This window comes from Mycetomoellerius zeteki, unplaced genomic scaffold (assembly GCF_001594055.1).
Source record: "Mycetomoellerius zeteki isolate Tzet28-1 unplaced genomic scaffold, Tzet1.0 scaffold39, whole genome shotgun sequence".
Taxonomy (NCBI): Eukaryota; Metazoa; Arthropoda; class Insecta; order Hymenoptera; family Formicidae; genus Mycetomoellerius; species Mycetomoellerius zeteki.
The window spans coordinates 84192-99514 of NW_017257381.1; positions in this window are offsets into that span (position 1 = coordinate 84192).

Below are 15323 nucleotides of genomic sequence, written 5' to 3' on the forward strand. Positions count from 1 at the left end.
AACTCGTGTCACATAGAGACGCAGTGTCCGTATATATACAGGGTGTCCCATTAATAATTCCCATTTTAATATCCCTAGGCAAATATCTCGAAAAATATGGAAGATATAGAAAAATGTTTCAGACAAAAGTTGCATGGTTTAGAGAGGAACGTATTTCGGTCATGTCGTTTTTTCTACGTGGAGGCGCCAAAGAAATATGAAGGTCACCTCCACATTTTTAAGTGGAATATTATATAATTCTTTTACATAATAAGATTTCTTTAATTATTCTGCATATAAAAATATTAAGATAGCGATATCAAAAAACCAATAGTTTTTAGTACGTGATACATATAATAATCCGCTAATTAAATTTGCATATAAAGGCCTCAGTAAATTGAATAAGTTCATCAGTGTACAAAAAGACAAATTACCATTGTTAACACACTCAAATGTGGTTTACAAAATTAATTGTACTAATTGCGAGGCATCTTAAGAAAACATATAGTTGCTTATTTAAAAAATTATCCATTTTACTCACACATATTTTTTTAAAGCAATTATGTGTCTTCTTTATCAATTGATTCATCTTATTATTCTGTTCATAAAAGTATTAAGATACGATTATCAAAAAATTAATATAGTTTACGAGTTATTTAATATTTTATGTCAATATGTGCTGAAATAAAGTATAAAATATCTCGTAAACTATTGATTTTTTGATAGCTTAATACTTTATATGCAGAATAATTAAAGGAATCATATTGTGCAAAAAATTATAGAATTGCATTTAAAAAAGTGATGGTGACCTTCATATCTTTTTGATGCCCCCATCTAGAAGAAAGACAACGTGACCGAAATGTGGCCCCCTCTAAATCATGCAACTTTTGTCTGGAACATTTTCCTATATCTTCCATATTTTTTGAGATATTTGTTTGGGAAAATTAAAATGGGACACCCTGTATATCCCATAAAATATTGAATCATTAATTAATCTGAAAAAATCGAATTTAGTGTGCCACGTGCTTTAATATAAATACACGCGACATTTTTCATCGTGTGCACGCAAGTATGGTTTTTTATGCTGTGTCCGAGAATTACGGCCAATTACGAAAAGCCATTTTCTACGATATGCAGCAACGGTCATAGATACAATTATCTGATCTATGCAAATAGGTACGTAAGCTAACGCAAAAACACGATAAACTGTGATTCTCGCGCATCTGTAAACGAAACAGTAATCTTACCTGATATTAACTTTGCGAAATTCACTTTACGCATGAACGTATAACAAACATTGATCGTATATGTATTAGTCCATCATACTTGCTCGTAATGCAAGCGCGTAGATCGATAAACCGATTCAGAATATATTAAAGATCCATCCGACCCGTTTTCACTTTCACCTCACGCGTACGAAGAACTGATCTGGAGCACCGTGATCATGAAAAATCGGTGGCAAGAAAGACATGCGAAAACGGGGAACGATCACGACTCAGAACGGCGCGACGATGGTATGATACCATCGCGTTGGCGAACAGCAACTGAAGAAGGAGGAGAAGTCTTTGAAATCAGCTGTACACACATACGAGAAGAAACGGGAATAAAGCGAGAAGTGTCTCTCGATCGTATGAGTAAAAGCGTGCTGGGTATGGGCGATTACTTTTACGCTAGGCGTATACAGGATGTAACTGGAATAACGCCCACTAACCATATAGTGCTATTCCTAATAAAAAAAAACTGAGACGAAAAGTTCTGTACCATTTTGCAATTTTCGCAATATTTTTTTAGTTACCCAATGAGCAAAATGTTTAAAATCGACGTATAAGACAGCTTTAAGATATCTTTAAGAGTTCTTTAAGAAAAATCTTCAAAATATTTCACAAAGAACACGGAAAGATATCTCAAAATTGTCTTATATATTGATTTTAACCGTTTATTCGGCAATATTTAGAAATTAATATCTTGTTAACTATTGCAAAAATTGCAAAATGGTAGAGGACTTTCCGACATAGTTTTTTTTATTAGGAATAGCACTGTATAATTAGTGGGCGTTATTTCAGTTACACCCTGTATATCTCTTCTCGAGATTGTTCCCTGCAGTGTGCCCTCTCTACCTTCAATTTTACCTTCGATTTCTATTATCGTTCGTATTGAGAAGTTTTTTCTTTAGTGCATTTCCCTCATTCTTCATCAACGACGAATGAGTTCTTGTATCTTGCGTTCTTCGCGTTCTCAATTTTTATAGATTAAAATTCCTAAGTAGGACACAGTCATAATATCATAAGAACATTATCATGTCCTTATTTGTCTCTTACAAGTTCATTTTTAAATGACAAGTGACATCACGGTGACATCTTATGGTATCATTTAAGACTTAATTACTGCATATAAATAAAACGGTGTTCTATTTGGGTTATTTCCGGTAAAAATCGAGCATTACGAATGTCCGAACGCTTGATAACGTCTTTCGGTTATTGAGGAACGAATAACGTCGGTTGAAGAAACGAAAAAAATCGGTTTAATTTTGATTTTAACAATTACGCGATTATACTTGCAAATTGCTATTTGCACTCGGTCTTTCATTAATATCGATATCATCGAAAAGTCGACATCTGTTAAATCTAATAATTTCTTTTCTATATATAGAAAACCTTTTTTATACAACAGAGTTTGGTTGAAAGTATCTTACAGACAGTTATGGGTAAGATACTCTTAAAATTTATCTAAATACAGATACAGTTACATGTACGAAAATTTATCTAAATACAGATATTAAAGTGTATATAGGTACAGATATCAGATACTTTAAAAGTATCTTCAGATACATTTCAGATACTCTTAAATTAATTTTATTGTAATAATGATAATATGTAAAAATGTATTAGTTATTAAATAAATCATATATTTATTTTTGTTACATTTAGATAATTGAAAAAACTTATAATTGTCGTAAAACGATTTAGAATAAGAATTATAAGACGATATTATTCATCATTATTCATCATAGTTTTACAAACTAAAAATGCTTCAAACATTGTGTTTCCAGCTTAACTATACATGCGTTAGAAATTCCGCAATCTAAGATCACTGGTTGCGTTCAGCAGAAGAAGCAGCTGTGTAACTGTAAAATTCTTTAATATGACTGATTTGCATTTAGATTCAGTGCTAGGAACTAAGGGAAAGACCAATCATGTTATAGAATTTTGCAACAGCAAAGCTGCTTTTTTTCTGCGGAATGGAATCAATCGGCAATCATATATAAAATAAAATTATGACTATGCTGAGGAAATGTATCTGAAAAATGGATCTGAAATATAGTTTTAAAAGAGCTTTTTTTAAATTGCTGAAAAAAAACTGGAAAAATTTTTTTCCGAAAGGTTTTTTTCCGAAAAATTGGTTTTTTGGAGAAATTGCTGTTTTTGTTATAAAAGACGTATAATAAGTAACTTCTAAATTCCTTAATAAAATTAATGCGATCTATGAAATTATGTAGCATTATTTTTATTAAAATTTTTTAGTTATCCTTCTATCTATATAGCAAAACCTAATCTAACCTTCCTTTATAGTACATAGCAAAGTTTAAGTAGACAGATTTTAAACTCTAGTTTGTCACACTCCAGTCTAGTGAACTCCTGGAGTGTCTCTGTAGTTAATTTTTTTTCAAATTATTTTGTTAGGAATTCAGTTTAAATCCAAATTATTTTCTAGACCTATTGTCATAAACATGATTTGGACTCAATATTTTTAATTTTTACATTAATGGTGCAATAGTGTATGTTTTATTGTGAATACATTATGTGACTTTTAAACTAAGAATATATAACTAAGAATATAATTTCTGAAATTAATTCATTTAAAATGAATTTAGAATAGTTCAACATCTTAACGTTCAGACCGTTAGTGGCGCTTCTTAGTTTAAAAGTAATGTATTTAACATAAACGGTCTTCCAATCTTATTACATTATGTGACCTTAATCTTTTAATAGAATTTCAAAGTTTCTGTTAACTTATCCCGCTGTACCCTATACGCAATTATTTTCTTTACGGAAAGAACCGAAAAGCAAACGTGGTAGGTTTTACGAGCACGCGTGAATTTTTCCAAAATGAATTTTTCTACCTTTGGGAAAAAAACCGAAAAAATCCGCGGAAAATTTGGAAAAATTGGGTTTTTTCCCGATCCTTTAAAACTATAATCTGAAAATCAGTTCAGATGCTGTGTTTTTTATCTAGATACAGATACAAATATTCGAATTTGAATGTACCTCAGATACAAATTAGATACATAAAATGTATCTTATACATGTATCTAGATACATGTATAGAGATACTACACACTGCTTACAGAGAGGAATTTTACAAAATTTTAGTTTCAGTTTTTTTACCTATTAGAAAGTACTGATTTAATTTCATCTGTAATAGAAGATACAAAAGAAATACATGAAAATGAATGAAGAAAGAAATAAAATATAACGTTATTATATAATAAATTATAATAAAAGTATGCAAAAGAATTTCTATTGCAACAATAACAGTAAAAAACGTTAATTAATTATTCACTTAAAATCTTGTTTCCTTTCACTGTGTGTGTGTGTGTGTGTGTGCGCGTGCGCGCGCGCGCGCGCGCGCGCGTGCGTGCAGAGCTCTTAACATTAGTCAACATGCATATACGCTCTATATATGACATTTGCAGCGAAAGGACTGATAGAAGAGGAATGCAAAGATTCAGGAAAAACGACAAAGAAAGAAAAATTCCGAAAAGATTTCAATGTAGTACACATATAGATTGCTTCGTGAGGAATGAAATGAAAGGCGCAGTAAGATAGAATGCTACAAAAGAGAACATTTTAGAAAGCACAATCCATACAACAATATGTCCAAACGACGTCGCGTTTGTCATACATGAACTTACCAAGTATGTCCTCAAAGATATCCAGTAGACCTCTTTCATATGTATATGTATACTATCCGTTGGGATAGTAGGACGTTAAATAGGCATCGTTAGTACGTCCAATCCTCAATGACATAGAGAATTAATTTTAAAATATTCTCCTTTCCTTATATATAATTTTTTTGGAAAACGAGAAGAACATTGAATAGTAGTGATGGGCAATACAGTTAGACTAACAGCATTGATATTTTCTATCTTAAATATCGATATTCCTACAGCATAAAATATTGCAGTAATATTGTTGTGTGTGTGTTGTGTAGTAATATTTTAATAGTATGCAATATTACAAAAATTATAGCAGTATTGCTGCAATATTGAAATTTTAATATTTTATTGGGAATATTGCAGCAATATTATATATATATATATATATATATACAGGGTGGCCCACGTAAAGTGTTGCAAGCTAATAACTCTACAAATATTTGTCCTATCAAAAAGTTGTTCATGAGAAAGTTTCATATATTCAAGGGATTTTTCTAAGTAACTTTTTTGTAAAATAAACAAAAATCCACCCCTGTCCCTTCTTGAAGAGGGGCGGGGGGCAACTTCAAAGTTTCAAATAGGACCCCCTCTAAAATGTTACATATTTGGATTTTACAGGGAAAAACAAGTAAACTTTGTCTGAAACATTTCTTTGGAAAATGCTCCTATCAAAAGTTATGAACATTTAAACTTTTAGCCATTTTATTCATGATTGAACTCCATTGGCACAAAGTTGTGTTCACGATATAATGAAAACGAAAACAACTTTGACCAAAAGAAATATAAATACACACATTTATCGGGAAACGTAAATACAGATCTACTATGTATTTAGTTAGTTTTGAGCTGGTTTTCATGCTATCAAGTTCGAAAATCATGGCTCATTTTGACGTGGAAGTTAATATGTTGTTAATTCTGGGAGAATGTGAGAAAAATTATCGACGTGCAGCGCAATTATTTTTAGAAAGTTATAATATTTAAAAATCATATGGCATTTCTTCGTTTAGAAAATCGTTTGCGTGTACATGGTCAATTAAGTGCAATTAAAAAACAAAAAGCAAATCCAGTAGTTAATGATGATAATTTGTGCTAATATTCTCGCTGCAGTTGAAGTAAATCCACGTGTCAGTCAACGCGAATTAGCAAACACGTCTGGAGTTGGTCGGTCTTCAATACAGCGGATTTTGAAAAAAAAAATTTCATCCGAATCTCTCGTTTGGTTTTGACTCAGGAACTTTTGGAAACTGATTATAAACGTCATGTAATGTTTTGCGAGTGGATGCGTGATAAATGACTCATTTTTGCAAAATTTTTTTTCTGATGATGCAACATTTACTAAGGTGAATCAAGAAATGTTTAGAGTTAGGCAAAGTTTTGTAAAAAGAATTAATAAGTGTTTAGATGTTAATGGTCAACAGTTCAAACATTTAATAAAATAAAAAAAAACAGAAAAATTATGAGACTTATTTAATTTACCATTAATTTCAATGCACTCCACATTAAAGTTTAAATGTTTATAACTTTTGATAGGAGCATTTTCCAAAGAAATATTTCAGACAAAGTTTACTTGTTTTTCCTCGTAGAATCCAAATATGTAACATTTTACTTTTTACAGGGGGTCTCATTTGAAACTTTGAAGTTACCCCCACCCTTCTTCAAGGGGGGACGGGGGTGGATTTTTGTTACATAGTTAGAAAAGTCGAATATATGAAATTTCTCATGAACAACTTTTTGATAGAACAAATATTTTTAGAGTTATTAGCTTGTAATGCTTTACGTGGGCCACTCATTATATATATATACAGGGTGTCTGGCAAAAACCGCAAAATATTTCGTGCGTGAGTAGAACAGACTACACTGAGTCGAAAAGTTTAAAATGTCCAAAATTTAAAATGGCTGATGCAATATGATAACTGCAGTGAAAGAAGAAACATTGCAGTGACTCGAACATTTAGATTCTTAACCATGTGATCCAAAATTGATTTTTTTCCTATGAAGATAGATAGGTATGTGAGGATCTCCCAAGATGCATTTCGTCAAGATTTATAGATTGTGAATAAAAATTTATAATAAATTGGAAAATACATTCTGGATCCTTCATTTCGAATTTTGGAAATGTATTTACGAATTGTTCATGAGTGATTCGAAAAACCCACAAATATCGATTTTCATGATCGGAAATTGAATGAATTTTGGACTACCTGATCAATGAAATAAGTATTTTCAATAATTTTCATAAGTTTTTTATTTATTCTAACAGCCATATTGGAGCAGCCGCTTTGAATTTTCAAAAACGCCACGTTTTTCCTTAAACCACATATAAAAACGAAAATTTTAAGCCCTCGAACGTCTTATTCCTATTTCACAAATTTTGCCCAGACACTTGTCCCCGTTGACGTGGAACGTTCCATATATATATTCTGAAATATTGTAATTTTAATATTTTGTAGGAAATATTGAAATACAGTAGAACCTCTCTATAATCCACTCTCCTCATTATAGTCACAACCTCCCAGTAGTCATCTCTATTAGTCGATCTCTGTATAAGCACATTTCTAATCCATATGACGTTGCTTTCATGATAACCGCAGTAATAATGCGTAGTCGTCTACCTAGGCTCGTATATTTAACGCTCAATTGTAATTTTTTGTGCGGATGGCTTGCCGCTTAGATAGTTATGAACCAAAAGTCTTTGAGGAAGTGTATAACAATAAGCAGCAAGCAAAAGATAATTGAGGAGATTGCTTCCGGATCAAAAATTATAGATGTGGCAAGGTGGTATGTGTTCTAACCAAAATTTAGTTATTCTAACAACACAATTTTCAAATGATAAAGTAAGAAAGCTTTTATTAGTCACATCTCAACAAAATAAATAGTTATCAAAACATTTCTCTCAGTGAGTGCTATACATATGTGCTTAAGATGACTACTTGCAGTCCTGCTTTGGAGCTAAGACAACCTCTTTATTATCACATTTTGATCCCGAGCGTGTGACTATAAAGAGCTCCTACTATATACTGCTACGATATTATAATTCAACAAGTAAATACGCGACTGTCTCGAGATGGACGCGCTTTTCGTAAGAAGAAAACGCGTTCAGGGGTCCTATAATGAATTTCAAAGGCGATTTGTAACCAACATTTTTGCCAAAAAACATTTTTTCTTCTTTTTGCGTAACGATACTTGTATCGATACACATATCATACAATTGATACAGAAAAGTTGCAACATTTTTTTTCGGTAGGTTTCGAAATGTAGTTTGCTCACCGGAACGATTGGTATTTACTTGTGGATTTAACCATTCGCATTCAACCACTCTATGAGCAAGGTTGAGTTCTGAAACGTATAAAAAAATATTGTTGCAATCTTTCTGTGATCCACTGTCCTTAATTTAAATAAAAATCTGGTATTTATACATCGATATTGGTAATATTGGATACTTTCACTGTTGATATTTTACATTAAACTATTCAGCAAACCAAAACATAATTACAATATAACTCTGGGAGCACATAGAAAAAATAATGTTATATTTCATGATTACAGAGACGATATATATAAGTGTCACATAATTTTGGGGGTGCTACAGAAGAACAAAGTTATATTTCTTCGTTACGTCATATAATCGTAACAATTATTTAAAAATGTAATCTAACATACACACACACACACACACACACACACACGTAACTCGAAATAGCACATGACAATATTACGCATTTTGTATTTAAAATAAAAAAATTGAAAATTTTTTGTTCTTTGTAATTCAAATAATAACATTGATTGTCAATCTTAGTATCTGAAATACAAAATACAAAATATTTTCAATCTTTCGTTATTAATGTTGAAATATAAAATACTTTAATAGTACGCATAATATGCTCTCGCATAATATGAAATACAAAATACAGGTTATTTGCATATGCTCCGTTGAAATGCATAATACAAAATACATTTGTCTTACAAATACTGTTTTTCAAATAAAAGTATTTCAAATACGTGCCCAGCCCTGTCTATACAGGATGTCTTATTTTAAAGGACCATTAAAACATCTCAAAAACACAGCGTTAAACCGAAAAATGTTTCAGATAAAAGTTTTTTTTACGTAAAAATGAATTTGTTGTGCAAAAATGAAAATAAGAGGAACAATCTCCAACGGCCTTGATCTTGACAAATATTATCTAGGTTATGATCCTGGAATATTCAAAAGATTTTAACCATCGGTCAGACACTTTGGGTAATGCTAATGCCGGCGGTACTGTTTCAAGCTTTATAACTCGAAAAGTACTTAATGAAAAAATATTTTATTATAGTGTTTTGAAAAGTACTCGAAGTAAGCTACAAGAATATGTAATGAAAAATTGGGAGTCCCATTTAAAAAATTCAAAGCGACCTTGTCTTGACCTTGATAACGTCAACGAAGGTCAAATCAATGATAACATCTTATGTCCCCCTCGAAGTAAAAAAACTTTTGTCTGATTGTGAAATATTTTTCGATTTAACGCAGTATTTCGAGATCATATTTCAGTGAGTCCTTTGAAATGGGACAGCCTGTATATAAATTATACGTTGTGGTTTACTGGATAGGCCCCACGATGTGTCGATTTAAGATATTACTATTACTGGCATGTTATTGCCAATTATTACCGAATAGTCGTTGTCAGCAAAGTCCGAGAATTATCAAAAAACTGTATTAGTTTTCATTTTGGATTTCAATTATAGGGACTCATCTTCAAGGCATCATCTCATTATCATTTTATAAGAAAAAGAGTAATAATATTTCATTAAGAAATCTCATCATACTGTACCTTTCATTCTATTCGACGTTATTTTTTTAAATACGAGTTGAAGTTTGCTGTGTCCCTCTTGGCGATGTCGCGCACTACTTGAACATTGAACATATTAACGATGTACTACCTGGACATTTCTAAAATGTCTGTGTAAATAACTTTAGTATAGCATATTCAAATAATGTCCTAAGGATGCATTTTTGATGTCCAACATACAGCGACGTACATGAGACTCTTTTGGACATATTCGGACGTCCAAGGATGTCGAATTGTTTCTTGGGAACTGTGACAGGGAATGAAAGGAAGAGTACTATCTTCTTCCGTATATGTGAAACATAGAAATTAAAATCAAAACAGGATATAATATCTGATTCAGTCGATCGATAGTCTTTTATGTTTTGTTCTGAGAGCTCTAAAGCAAATAGAGTGATGCAAAAATGTGTGTCTCAGTCAACTGCGCGAACGTAAGATCCAAATATAAATACTACACGTCATTCGCTCTAAAATCCGCGATTTAATGTTTCTTAGTAAGGCGTGATCGTGTGCGTCACTCAGTGCATTAAGTGCAAATGGAAACCTTAAATAATTATTCTTACGTGGGTACTTTTTTTTCAACTTAAGACGCGGAACCTCACGTATTGCACTATACGGCATTTCACACCATTCCTAGAAACTTGATTTAATTTGAAATTGCGCAATTAACATTTTTCTCTATTTGCCTCTCTAAAATATGTGTGCAATTATATAATGATAATCTTGACATCATTAAAAGATTTGCGCTTCTACGTTATTCATGCAGAACACCTCTATAATCAGCATTAATATACGTACATGTGTTTTGAATAAGAAATAATCTTAAGGCAAAATAAAGGTTATATAAATTTGAAATTTAATAATAATTAGGAGCTATAATCTTGATGCTTAATTAATTATTTCTATTTTGTAATCAATTTAGTACGGAGTAAGTTGCTTTAAAGACTTGTAGACATGTGCAAGAATAAGAATGAATTAGAAGCCGTAAATCAATTTAACGACACGTGCTTATGTCGGTAAAGGTAAAGAAAAAAGGATTTGAAAGGAAATCAAATACCTAGCGTGCACAGACCCGTGCACACTTACCTTCATTAAAGTATTCTTGTGCAATTCCAACACTGAACCATATGCAAACGTTGGTAAGCAATATCTTTTCTTATCCTGGAAGGAAGAGGAAATCTCTGCGGGATATCGAGTGCATCGTACGCGATCTCCTTTCTGTTTCTATATACAATGATGGTTCAGCATCCGAGACAGATTTCAATTTTGATTGAAATCCGGTGGAATGATCCAATAGATAATCTTGGCAACTTTGCCGTAAAAAAGTTGTAGATAGCAAGTTTTCAATCTAAAATTGCTTTTACGTAATCATTTTTTTTTGCATTATTGGTATCAATGCGACCAATGCTTACATTTTTTATTTAATTTACAATGAAAAGTATTTTCTAAGCAATTTTCGATGTTTATTTTGTGGCGAGACTATTATAATGTTATAGATCAAGAAAGTATTAATTTCTTTAATTTCTGAGGCCCTATCTATTGCACTCTTGGTCTCTTGTCAATTGCATTCTATCTTTTTTTTATATCTAGATACTATATAATCGAATAAGGCTTTAAGAAATAAATTAGAAATTCAAAATAGGTTAATGTACGTCAACAGGATTTTCATATGTGAAATACACAGTAATAGATAGAATACAATTAATTAGATGATTTGGCTCTGTTTTTTAATCATCCTTACTACAATAAAAAAAAATTATTTTTTACTATTCTAAATAAAATAGGTATCTGGAGACACGGTAATGTCTCAGCGCTAAAGGTGCTTTTTCATGGGCGTCATTTGTGAAACGACTTGTCAAGATGATTTTGTGACGTCAGTTAGTTTCAGCGTCGACGCTCAGAAGTTCAGATTTTCCAATTTTTAAATAAAACGCGCGCGAAAGAACTTTTTTTTAAAAAGAAGCGAAATGGACGATTCATTAGTAGTAAATTAGTTAATTATTTACTAAAGAAAAATTATTTTCTTCTTCAATTACGGCTATCACGGCAGTTGCCGCTGCTGTACGTCTTTTTTGGATTTCAGAATTTCTTAAGTTTATAATGTTTGCACATTCTACCATCCACTCATAATATTTTGTTAATGGTGAACACATTTTTTCAAAAATCGCTACAAAAAGTCAATACTGTAGATATAATCTACTTCTCTACGCAAATTACAAAAATATGATGCGAGAAACCTTTTTCTTTTGAGTTTCAAAATATCAGTGTCATTTATGATAATCTAACCTTACTCTTATCTGATTTTGAACGTCAAAACTACTAACGCTCATACAGCACCTTTAGACGAGCGAAGCGTGATTTTTTCAGGTAAGAACTGAAAAAGTTACGAGCGATTATAGGTGTCCATTTTCTAATTTAGAAGAACAAAAAATTTTTTTGAAAAGTTCTGACAGTTCTGTCGAGAGTTCTGGGTAGCCACCGCAGAGTTCTGTCGAAAATCCTAATGACGAAAATCCGTAGAATTTAAACTGAAAAAGTTACGAGCAATTATAAGTGTCCATTTTCTAATTTAGAAGAGCAAAAAAATTTTTGAAGAGTTCTGACAGTTCTATCGAGAGTTCTTGGTAGACCCCGCAGAGTTCTATAAAATATCTTAATGAGAAAATTGTGTAAAAATAATACTTTCAAAGTTATAACTGTTTTTTAGGTGTCAATTTCGGGTTTTTCAATGACATTTTTTTTTGCTTTCTTGAACGGAACTATTTCTTAAAACTATCAGGAACTCTGGAACTATTCAAAATCTATCCAGAACTCTAAAAAAAATGATTTTTTTCGAAAATGAGGGGCTGCGCGAAGTTAACCCCCCATTTTTTAATCGCGTTTTTATGGCTTTAATGGCCAGAATTATTTCTTAAATCTATCAGGAACTCTGGAACTATTGGAAATCTATTCAGAACTCTCAAAAAAAATTATTTTTTTTAATAATGGGGGCTAGCTTCACAGGATATTGGGTGATATAAACGATCTCGGTCTCACATGATCTTACAGACTTGAAAAAAATACCTAGATGAACCTGATAGCCCCCCGAAGAGTTCTGACGATTATCCTTAATAATCAAATAGCTCTAAGACTGCAAATAAAAATTTCAAGCGCCTTGAAGTAGAAGAATTCGAAAACTGAAACTTCAAACTTTTAGAACTTTTTAGATATTGATTTCGGCCCATCGGTTATTAAGAATGATCGTTAGAAATTTTCGGGGATGCACCAGAACTCCCAAGAAAATACCGAATTTCTGAAAAAAATTTTTCAAAAAGATTAAAAATTTTTTTAGAAATCCATAATTCTGTTATGAGTTCTGATAGACTCTCGAAGAGTTTCGATGATTATCCTTAATAACCGATGCGCTGAAGTCAATATCTAAAAAGTTCTAGAAATTTGAAGTTTCAGATTTCAAATTTTTCTGATTCAAGGCGCTAGAACTTGTTTGTTTGCAGTCTCAGCTATTTGATTATGAAGGATAATTGTCAGAACTTTTCGGAGGGCTATCAGGTTCATCTAGGTATTTTTTTCAAGTCTGTGGGATCATGTGACGCCGAGATTGTATCATCTAGAATCTGAAATAACCCATACAGCACCGAAAGTTTTCAGAAATATCTCAAAAATATTTCAACTGAAAAGTGAAACATTTCATAAAAATTGCGAAATATGTCTACAACATTTCCGAGACAACTCTGGAATAGCAAAATGTCCACAATTCTTGCACATAAAACCTTCTTAAAAGATAAAAAGGTCGAAATGTTTGTTTAATATTTAAATATTTTGGCTTGTAGCCCTTATCGTTACTTTATGTTTATTTATTACCAAGTAGTTTTCAGCTATTTTTAGTACATCAGTACTTTTCAGTACTTATGTCGACATAATAAACTTAAATATTATTTAAGTATCAATTAAATATATATTTAAATATCTCATTTCTGAAGTACTTAAAATTTATTAAGAGTTTTGTAATCTGTTTACAGATTACAGACTTATTGAAATAAACTTAAAGTATTTTTCAAAAATAGTCATTATATTGCCAAATATTTTGATTAATTAATCACATTATATGTATTATATAAGCACTTACACAGAATCACTATTAGAGAAAGATAGAAAGTCACTTACACCTGAAGTTTCCACATACATAATATCATTATTCATATACAAAAGTTTTTCGCAATTAAAGTAGAAAAACTCACGATAACATCAAAATGACATTAAATGAATCGTGATTGATCAAAAAATGACTTTTAGTAAACATTTTGGAGCTATTTTAACATCATGATGATTTTTTGTTCTGTTTAAACAGTTATATCTCGAAAAGTGTTAATTTTAGGTCGTGCTTATTGACATTTTTAATCAGGACACATGGAACTACAATTTCCCAAAATATGAGATTTGACCGAGAACTAAAATCCATAAGAAACATGCGGAGTCCTTTTCTAGAAGTTTACGAAATAGTTAAAGAATTACTCAATTCAATTTTTTATCACAAAATAAATATTTTGTTTATTTACTGAACAATTAATGTCCGCATTTCAATGTATAACTTTATATAAATATTTTTGAATTCATAAAGTGAACTTATATAAAAAAATTGAGATTTTTATCATTATTTTATAATACATTTTCATATATTTCTATTAGAGTACAAAAAAATATTACTTTTTATTGAAATAACTTTTGATCCAGATAATAAACTCTCTCTAATTTTTTGTATTGCTTTTAAATGCAATTTAGAATAATCTGTAATTTGTTCAAGTAATTCTTAACATATTGCTTTTGCCTTACAACTTTCTTAACATGACTACGATCTGTACAGTGACGTTGTTTTCAACGATTTTTTTTTAAACAATTCTGATTAGCCTATTCGCTTATTACTTAAGTTTTAACGCTTATATACAGAAATTAAAAAGAAGAAGGATATTTTATTTAAAAAATTTTATAATTTAAAAAATTTTTTTAAATTATAAAAATTTATTTTCTCATTTTTTCAATAAAAATTTAATGGCGCGCGCGAAGCGCATATGTTATGTTCTAGTTCTATTTTAAAAAATCAATGTGACATTGACCTGACCGACCTGGGCGACTCCACCCAAGGTCAAACTGATAAGATCAGTAAAGGAATCTTTTTAAACCCTACAACTTTTGTCTGAACCCTACACACTTTCCTGTAGGACTTATATTTTCCGAGATATTCAAGTTCCTGACCTTTTTGAGACACCTAGTATACTGTATTTTATAAGCGTTCTGGAAGTGTTAAAAACCCATTGATATTGTGTAAGCGTTCTTATAAAGTTTAAAAGCGTTTAAACTCTCAAAAAATCGTCATTAAACGGTTGTCAACACTTTATAAAGCTTTCTTATTTTCGTCAGGGTGGCATCGTTAATTCTTTAAGAACATATTTATCCATTATTCTAATTACTACACTAGACGGATATTTGATAAGTTCTCTCTAATCATTCACTATTAACTGCTTAAGGTACTCTTATGACAAAAAGAAAAAAAAGATAAAATATAACAAGAGAAAACGTTGAAAATAATA